Source organism: Tauraco erythrolophus, chromosome Z, assembly GCF_009769465.1.
Source record: "Tauraco erythrolophus isolate bTauEry1 chromosome Z, bTauEry1.pri, whole genome shotgun sequence".
NCBI lineage: Eukaryota > Metazoa > Chordata > Aves > Musophagiformes > Musophagidae > Tauraco > Tauraco erythrolophus.
Window position 1 is genome coordinate 5,874,721 of NC_141496.1, and position 9,013 is coordinate 5,883,733.

At 43.2% G+C, this 9,013-nt stretch overlaps 1 non-coding gene across 1 annotated transcript; it reads left to right on the plus strand.

Moving 5' to 3' along the window:
- The first annotated feature begins 6,263 nt into the window (after positions 1-6,263).
- Positions 6,264-6,379, plus strand: LOC147526312 (U5 spliceosomal RNA). Its single transcript, XR_015222941.1, has one exon. It is a non-coding gene; the product is annotated as a U5 spliceosomal RNA (small nuclear RNA).
- The last annotated feature ends 2,634 nt before the right edge of the window (positions 6,380-9,013 follow it).

Consider the following 9,013-nt stretch of genomic DNA (forward strand, 5'->3'; position numbering starts at 1 on the left):
ATTCTTAAAATGACCATTCTTTTTTTTTTTTTTCTTACCTATTGAGGCTGAAGACTGTTTCAGAAGAGATGCTTGCCCACAGAGTGTAAACACTATCAGACTGTGGGTTTGACAGACACCTACACATAGTTCAATCATTGAGTCAGAATATTGAAAAAATATACTGCTAATGTCATGTATATTCAGTTAAAGAGCCAATGCAAAAACTATTCAAGTCTGTCACCGAAAATTGTTAAGGAAAGTTGAAGAAACACCTACATATTTCCCAACATAAAAAAGCACTAAAAAGTTATTATTAATAATAAAAATAAGAATAAATATTTACAAGTTTCAAGCATTACAAAGCAGGATGAGTAGAAGAAAATAAGCCATTAAAAATGGTAATTGCTTGTGTCTCTTTAAGGTTGACATTAATTTGACAACTCTAATGTTATCCTCCATCACGCAAGTAAAGTAATTAAATCTCATACCTGCCCCCTCAAACTCAATGCATATTACAGTGTATATTAGACTCGCTAACACTGAAATGGATTGATGTAGATTTTAGAGAGGATGGTGGGAAGAGAAAAATACTTGAGGAGATTAGGTCATAAATCACATAACATTCATTCAACTTGATAGTCCCTTGTTAGGGTGCAGGTCAACTGTGTATTTATGACTGTATGTTACCTGATCTGTCAGCTAATTCAATTCCAAACTTCATTTGAATGAAAAGCCTTTGGATGTTGTTTTTTTCGTGTCCTGTGGACCATATTCACTCATCTTATTGTGACATGATTATGGTATGGGGGGAGGGGAAAGAGGCAATACGTTATCCTCCAATTCAATTTTTTTCGAATGAGCCCAGTTTACCTTACTCAGTAACTCTCATTAAGGCATCTTGGAACTTTTGAGATGTTTGTAAAGAAAAGACTGTGTTGAGTAGCTGGAGAGAGGACATGTAAAAAAAATTATAAATTCTCATGTACATCCTTTTCTAGGCCCATTTCTATGAACTACTCAAAGAGGAGGAGGAAAGACATGGCTTTCCACTTGGACAAGCGGTTTGGAAAAGTTCCAGTTTCAAAAGTGCTCACAGTACAAGACTTTCAGCTGTAGTTAGCTTCCCTGGGTAATGTTCTGAGGTAGGGTAAAGCCTGCAATCCCATTAATTCCAGTTTAAATTCTCATGGATTTTCCTTTAGACTATCAGAGGATAAAAATACATAACCAGAACAGCCACGAGAATATTTTGGGGAAACTTGCAATTAAATCGAGTTTAATGAACTTCATTTGATCAAAGAGCAAAAACAGGAGATCTCACACAGCCTTACGAGATTCGATTCTTGGAGCTCGTGAGACTTGTGAAGTGCTGAAAACTACTATTAGCTATTTTGAGAGCACATCATGACTCCTAGGAGTCTTTGACAGAAACCGCATGTATCTTTAAGCTTTTATTTTTTTAACTCAAGATGTCCAGTCTAACTCAATGCTTTGCAGTTCAAAAACTGCTTTTTCAGTTTCGCTGCGGAACAGCGAAATGCAATTTGTTCTATTCGTTCTGCATCTTCTACAACACCACCTAAACTTTTTGACTGCAGCTACAAGGAAAAGATGTAGCAGAAGTCACATTGTTCAACCAGACCACCGCAGAGTTTTCTCCTGTTTGTAGGTGAGTGTGTGGGCACATATATCTATATAGCCCAGGAAGCTCCTGCCTCAAAATACCTTTGTTCCCTTTAAAAATCCAAACAGTTGAATTAGGAGAGTTATATTTAAGGCTCTAATTTCCTGAAAGGATAGATTTTCTCTTTTGATGGCTGCCTAATTAGTATGCTTTAAATTTAGATAGCTTGAATTAATTGCAGCAAGAATTTCTTGAGAGAATTGGTGCTAAAATGAAGTGCACTAAATAGTGGTGTTTTCAGGCTTATGCTGGAGGTGTTCCACCAAGCCCTTCACACATCTCTGTAACAGAAGGAGTGAAATGTATTATTTTCTTATTAATTTCCCATTTGAGTCTTATGAATACTGAGAAAAAAAAAGTGGCTACATATAGCAAGGGATTTTTTTTTTCTTTACTGCTTTCTATTGCTTGACCATGAGCCAGCAATGTGCCCTTGTGGCCAATGGCATCCTGGGCTTTATTAGAAGGGGTGTGGTTAGTAGGTCGAGAGAGGTTCTCCTCCCCCTCTACTCTGCCCTAGTGAGGCCGCATCTGGAATATTGTGCCCAGTTCTGGGCCCCTCAGTTCAAGAAGGACAAGGAACTGCTTGAGAGAGTCCAGCGCAGGGCCACAAAGATGATGAAGGGAGTGGAGCATCTCCCTTCTGAGGAAAGGCTGAGGGAGCTGGGTCTCTTTAGCTTGGAGGAGACTGAGGGGGGGACCTCATTAATGTTTATAAATCTGGAAAGAGTGACTGTCATGAGGATGGAGCCAGGCTCTTCTCACTGGCATCCAATGACAGGACAAGAGGAAATGGATGTAAGTTGAAACATAGGAGGTTCCGCTTAAACATGAGGAAGAACTTTTTCCCAGTAAGGGTAACAGAACACTGGAACAGGCTGCCCAGAGAAGTTGTGGAGTCTCCTTCTCTGGAGATGTTCAAAACTCGCCTAGATGCATTCTTGTGTGATCTGATCTAGGTGGTCCTGCTCCGGCAGGGGGCTTGGACTAGATGATCCTTTGAGGTCCCTTCCAATCCCTGACATTCTGTGATTCTGTGATTGCTGCTAGCTACCTGATGCAAAAAGAAAGCTGAAGTGTATTTTTTTCCTGGCAGTGCAATAGGAAGTTAAGTTCTCCCCTGTCAAACGAGAGAGGTATTTTGGTCAATTCTGAGTGCTCAGAAATGATCCCTGGGAAGTAGGTTCATCCCTCCTACAGAAGAAGCCTCAGGAAGACATTTGGCTGTTCTTGATTCTTTCTACTGTTAACAGCTTCCAGGAAGTGAATCAGAGTTCAAAGATTGAATAAAGCGTCCTGTACAGATATATAAATTTTTCCACTGCTGATAGGAAGCCACGACACAAATGTGCTTCAGTTAGATCAGTCCAGGGCTCGTATATATACCACAGATTACATTTCCCCAAAAGACACAGTGCATGCCAAAGCATAGGCACTAGGACGTGAAGTCCTGAGTTTTTCCTTCAAAGGCAGATGCTTTGAGAAAGAAGATCCATCCTCTGTTCTAACATTTATCATAAACACTCTTGTACTGAAAATCAGCACAGACCATTTTGAAAAAGATGTTTCTTCCTAAAATTAGGAAAAGTGTTGTGGGCATGATGAACTACAAAATATGTGATGGAGAGAAGGTACCTAAGGGGGGAGGAGGGGGGAGGGGGAATGGGAGGCAACCAAAGGAAGATGAAAATTTGACTGTTGAAGTGAAAGAAAAAAAGTTTAAGAGATTCTTATTGCAAGTGTCCAGTATACCTGGGCTAGCCCTGAAGTCAGCTGCTCTATAAATAAAACATAACTATTAAAATGGAAATCTTGTGGTTATTGAAGGCAGATGAGCCAAAAAGGTTTTGTCTTCTGTCTGACTTGGCAGGAGCCACGTTGCACTTATCTAAGACCCGGAGGTCACTCTTTACATAGTTTGCTCTCTACAGCTATTGAAAAGCTTTCCTAGCCTTATCAGCATTTTGGTCTTTAAAGAAAACATTAGGAGTATTAACAGAGTAGCCAGTGTCTAACTTGTTCAGAAAAACACGAATTACACCTTTAGTAATTCATTATCTGATTTATAATGCATGGTAAAAGGATATGAACTCCAGGAAGATGCTGGGGCTTCCCAGCATTGCAGCCTTCATCTGCTGTTGTTGAGAGTAATGAAGGATACTAAAACAAATTATACTGTAAATAATAAATAACCTCATCATCATCTATTTAAAAACAGAAAGCACAAAAGGGAAAATTCCCAACAGCTGAAAAGCTTTAATAGCTCTTCTTAGTGCTTGTGGCACCGCTTGCTGATTTCTGTTGGAAGGACCCCAGTTAGTATAGATTAATTTGTAGAAACAAACAAAACACAACAAGGAAATACAAAAGAAAGAAAACAAAAGAAAAGTTGTCAAAAGAAAAGACTAAGGAGTAAGGTAATAAAACATTCATTTGATGAGGGACAGTGATTCATAGCATGTGGGAATCTCAAGGGAATACAAGGGCAGAGAGGAAGGAAAACTACAAGCAAATAGAATGAGAAGAAAAAGAAAAGCATTTAATAATAGAAATGTTTTTGCAGCTGGAGCATGAAAGTAGGGTCTCAACTACTTGCCATCATGAAAGATCTGTCCTTTTTCACAGGAAAGCATTTATTCTCTAGGTCTTTTTAACAGGAGTGTGTAGGGTAAGGAAATGTACGTGTAAAACTAAATTGCTCCAAAATTTTCCAGGGGGGTAAATTACACTGTCATTCACTTTCTGCCCCTCTTTCTCTTCCTATCAGTACAGCTGGGATGTTAAAATAGCTGCTGTGCTTCGTTCCACTGGGACTTCCCTTCGCTGGGTGGGTGCAGGATGTATTTTACAAAAGGACCTGGGAAATCTTGGGCTGAGCAAGAGAGCTTGCAGCACCTGTGTGGGGGCAGTATCAGAACACAGAGCCCACGCATCGGTTTCTTAGTTGAGACCACTTCCTCCTTGGTGGGTTTAGTAACCTTGGTGTGTTTAGCTGGCAAGATTAGGCTTCTGGTTCCAGAGCTTGGTCCCAAACCTGATGGAGATCCACAGGCATGTCCTGATGAAGCTGTGCTGAAACATAGGGCCCTGACGGGTAACCTCAGAAAATTTTGTGGTGCCATTTTAAAACATCGCTGCCTCCAGTTGTCCTTTGTGCTGCTCAGGCAGGGATAATCCCACCCCAGCAGAGTCATCAGGGGAAGCATGCAGTTGTTTCACCTGGAAACATTCTCTTAACCCATTAATCAGAAAAAGCCTGTTCAAAGTGTACGGCAGGACAAGAGACCTGACAGGGTATGTTCATATTCTGAGCCAAGACTCTGCTACATGGCATGGACCTTCTATAAGAATTATGAAGGTAATAGCAGTTTAATCAGTATAAAAAGTTTTTTCACAGTTTCGCCTAGATATCACAGCACTCCCATTTTAGGAAATCCAGCATCTGTTTTTTTTACCATAATTGAGAATAAATGTTTTCAGGTAGATTTCTAAAATCATTTTGAAATACAGAAGCCCTCTACTTGAAGTGAAATCCATATGAGTGATATGCCATACCTTTGAAAATGTGGACCATTACACCCGAATAGCATTTGTTTTGCCCTGGTTTCAAAATGACCACAAGGATGAGTGAAACAACTGTGTTTGCAGTCTCCTGCCCTCGCTCCCAATCCCAGGAAACTCTAGGGACTAGTGAAGTGGTCATTATTTTTTCATGATATCTTCCTTATTGCCTAATTAGCAGTCCTAGTAAGAAGTAGTTCTGTACTTCACTAAGGGAAATAATATATCAGTTCCTGTTTAATTACAACTGAACTACTGCCATGCACAGCATTATAAGCTATATCCTCTCTGGAATAAAAAAAGGATGAGATGTAAGCTTCTCTTTGGTCTCTATTTATTAGCCTTGGTTCAGCAATGTCTCAAATGGACTGGTTGTCACTCAGCGGGCTTATCAACCCTGTACTGAAGTTTGTAGATGGCCTGGTGTAAACTGTTGCATAGCAATGACAATTGTTATTTCCAAATAGCCATCAACATCATACATTTTACAATGAGTCACCAATTAAATGGAATGACTTCCTTTTGTTTTGCAGCTGACTTAAAGTTCCATAAAAAAATTCTCTTCCAATGATTATTCAAAAAGACAAGTATGTCTTTGACAAAATATAAGCAGATAGCAAACCAGGATTGTCTTGAACCATATCTATTTTCAGACCTTGAAGAGTCTGATGTTCTTCCTTATTCCCATCATTTTTATCTCTCTGATGGGCTCTGCTTGCTTATTTCTAGCTGGGAGAAGGCCAATAAGATGCAAGTGCTCTGTGGTAGCAAAGTACCAGGGATGACTGGGCTGAGAGCCTGTGCACCAACGGTGCAATTCAGTTGTGAACTTTCACACCTGAATGTCAGTGTCTAGAGCCTCATCATATTAGAAACTGAGTCGACGCAGTGATGCTCTGAGAACCACCCACCCCACCTGAGGGCAGACAAACGTATCTGGTCGACTAAATAGCTCTTGATACTCTAAGGACTGTATGGGCTGTCTGCATTGACTAGAGCATGATCTTTACTATCAAACTCACATGTAGACACCTAAGACACCTGATTTCTCTTCAGATCGTATAAATCTTTCGTCTTTTACTAAAGATTTCTGTGGAGAGGAACAGGCACGAATGTTGAGAAATTTTTTGAGGCGCCATTTGTCGGTGACGTGAACAGTGGCATGGAGTGCACCCTCAGCAAGTTCGCTGATGACACCAAGCTGTGTGGTGCCGTCGACACGCTGGAAGGGAGGAATGCCATCCAGAGGGACCTCGACAGGCTGGAGAGGTGGGCCTGTGTCAACCTCATGAAGTTCAACCAGGCCAAATGCAAGGTCCTACATCTGGGTCGTGGCAATCCCAGGCACAAATACAGACTGGGTGGTGAATGGATCAAGAGCAGCCCTGAGGAGAAGGACTTCGGAGTACTGGTGGACGAGAAGCTCAATATGAGCCGGCAATGTGCTCTTGCGGCCCAGAAGGCCAACCGTGTCCTGGGCTGCATCAAGAGGAGCGTGGCCAGCAGGTCGAGGGAGGTGATTCTCCCCCTCTACTCTGCCCTTGTGAGACCTCACCTGGAGTACTGCGTCCAGTTCTGAAGCCCCCAACATAAGAAGGACATGGACCAGTTGGAGCGGGTCCAGAGGAGGGCCATGAAGATGATAAGAGGGCTGGAGCACCTTTCCTATGAGGACAGGCTGAAAGAGTTGGGGCTGTTCAGCCTGGAGAAGAGGAGGCTCCGGGGTGACCTTATAGCAGTCTTCCAGTACCTCAAGGGGGCCTACAAGAAAGATGAGGAGAGGCTGTTCAGGAGGGCCTGTTGTGATAGGACAAGGGCTAATGGTTTTAAAATAGAGGGAGGTAGATTCAGATTGGATATTAGGAAAAAATTTTTTACCATGAGAGTTGTAGAACACTGGAACAGGTTGCCCAGAGAGGTGGTGGATGCTCCATCCCTGGAGACGTTCAAGGCCAGGTTGGACGAGGCCCTGAGCAACCTGATCTAGTTGGAGATATCCCTGTTCGTTGCAGGGGGGTTGGACCTAGATGACCTTTGAAGGTCCCTTCCAACCCTAACCATTCTATGATTCTATGATTCTATGATTCCATTTGAAGAGCCACAAAAAGAACCCCAAGACAAAGGGGATTCTGGGTCCTCACCCCACAAGGCAGAATCATAGAATCATAGAATCATAGAACGGTTAGAGTTGGAAGGGATCTTAAAGATCATCTAGTTCCAACCCCCCTGCCATGGGCAGGGAAACCCTCCACTACACCAGGTTGCCCAAAGCCTCATCCAACCTGGCCTTGAACACTGCCAGGGATGGGGCATCCACAACTTCTCTGGGCAACCTGTTCCACTGCCTCACCACTCTCAGAGTGAAAAATTTCTTTCTTATATCTAGAAATATATCTTATATCTAGAGAAGATAGTAACTCAAAGGTAAACCACGAATGGAAACAAGTCTGTGCTCAGGGCAACAGGTGACCCCCCTGCTCCTTGCCTACATCAGCTCCCCAGGTGCCCCTGCACAAGTATGAGGCTCTGGAGGTGGAAGGCCCATTAATGGATGGTGTAGCTGAGGGACCATCTGCACTGGAGGTGTCACCAGGGTCAGAGAGGACTACCCATAGTATCAAGACCGCCTTCACAGGAAGGAAAAGAAGGATAGTAGTTATAGGCGACTCCCATCTGAAGGGAATGGAAGGTCCAATATGCCGGGCTGACCCTGCTCTGAGGGAAGTCTGCTGCCTCCCTGGAGCCTGGGTTAAGGACATCGCTAGGAAACTTCCTAGCCTGGTACAGCCCATAGGCTACTACCCATTATTGCTCTTCAACATGGGTGGTAATAAAGCTGAAACATGGAGTCTGCAGTCAATCAAAAGAGACTTCAGGACCCTGGGACAGCTGGTAAGAGGATCTGGGGCACAGGTAATCTTTTCTTCTGTCTTTCCAGTTGCAAGCAATGACACTGGAAGAAGCAGATGCATCCAGTCGTTTAATATGCGACTCCAGATGGGACTTGCGTTTCTCAAAGGGGAAGAAGGGTCTTAGCACAACAGCTAGCAGGGCTCATTGACAGGGCTTTAAACTTGATTCGAAGGGGGAGAGGGGTAATATCGAGAATGATAAAGATATGCTGGAAGCACCTGAAAAGCAGCAGAAAGGAATTCCAGCCACGCCAGCCAGGAAGTCAGACTCATCTGAGGTCCAACTTAAATGCCTCTATGCTAATGTGCACAGCATGGGGAACAAGCAAGAGGAGTTAGAACTGTGTGCATGCCTGTTGGAATATGATCTTATTGGCATCATGGAAACATGATGGGATGAATCCTTTGACTGGAGTGTCAGAATGGAAGGATACAAGCTCTTCAGGAAGGATAGGCAGAGGAGAAGAGGAGGAGGGGTTGCCCTCTATGTCAAAGACCAGCTGGAGTGCGTGGAGCTACACCTGGAGATGGATGAAGAGCCAACCGAGAACTTATGGGTCAGGATTAAAGGGATAGCAGGAACAGGGGACATAGTACTGGGAGTCTTCTATAGGCCACCTGACCAGGAGGACCAAGTGGATGAGGCCCTCTACAGACAGACAGGCGTAGCCTCACATTCACAAACCCTGGTCCTCATGGGGGACTTTAACCACCCCGATATCTGTTGGAAGGACAACACAGCAGGGCATAGGCAATCCAGGAGGATTCTGGAATGCATGGATGATAACTTCCTTCTCCAAGTGGTAGAGGAACCAAAGAGGAGAGGTGCTTTGCTGGACCTTGTTCTCACCAACAAGGAGAAGCTGGTGGGGAA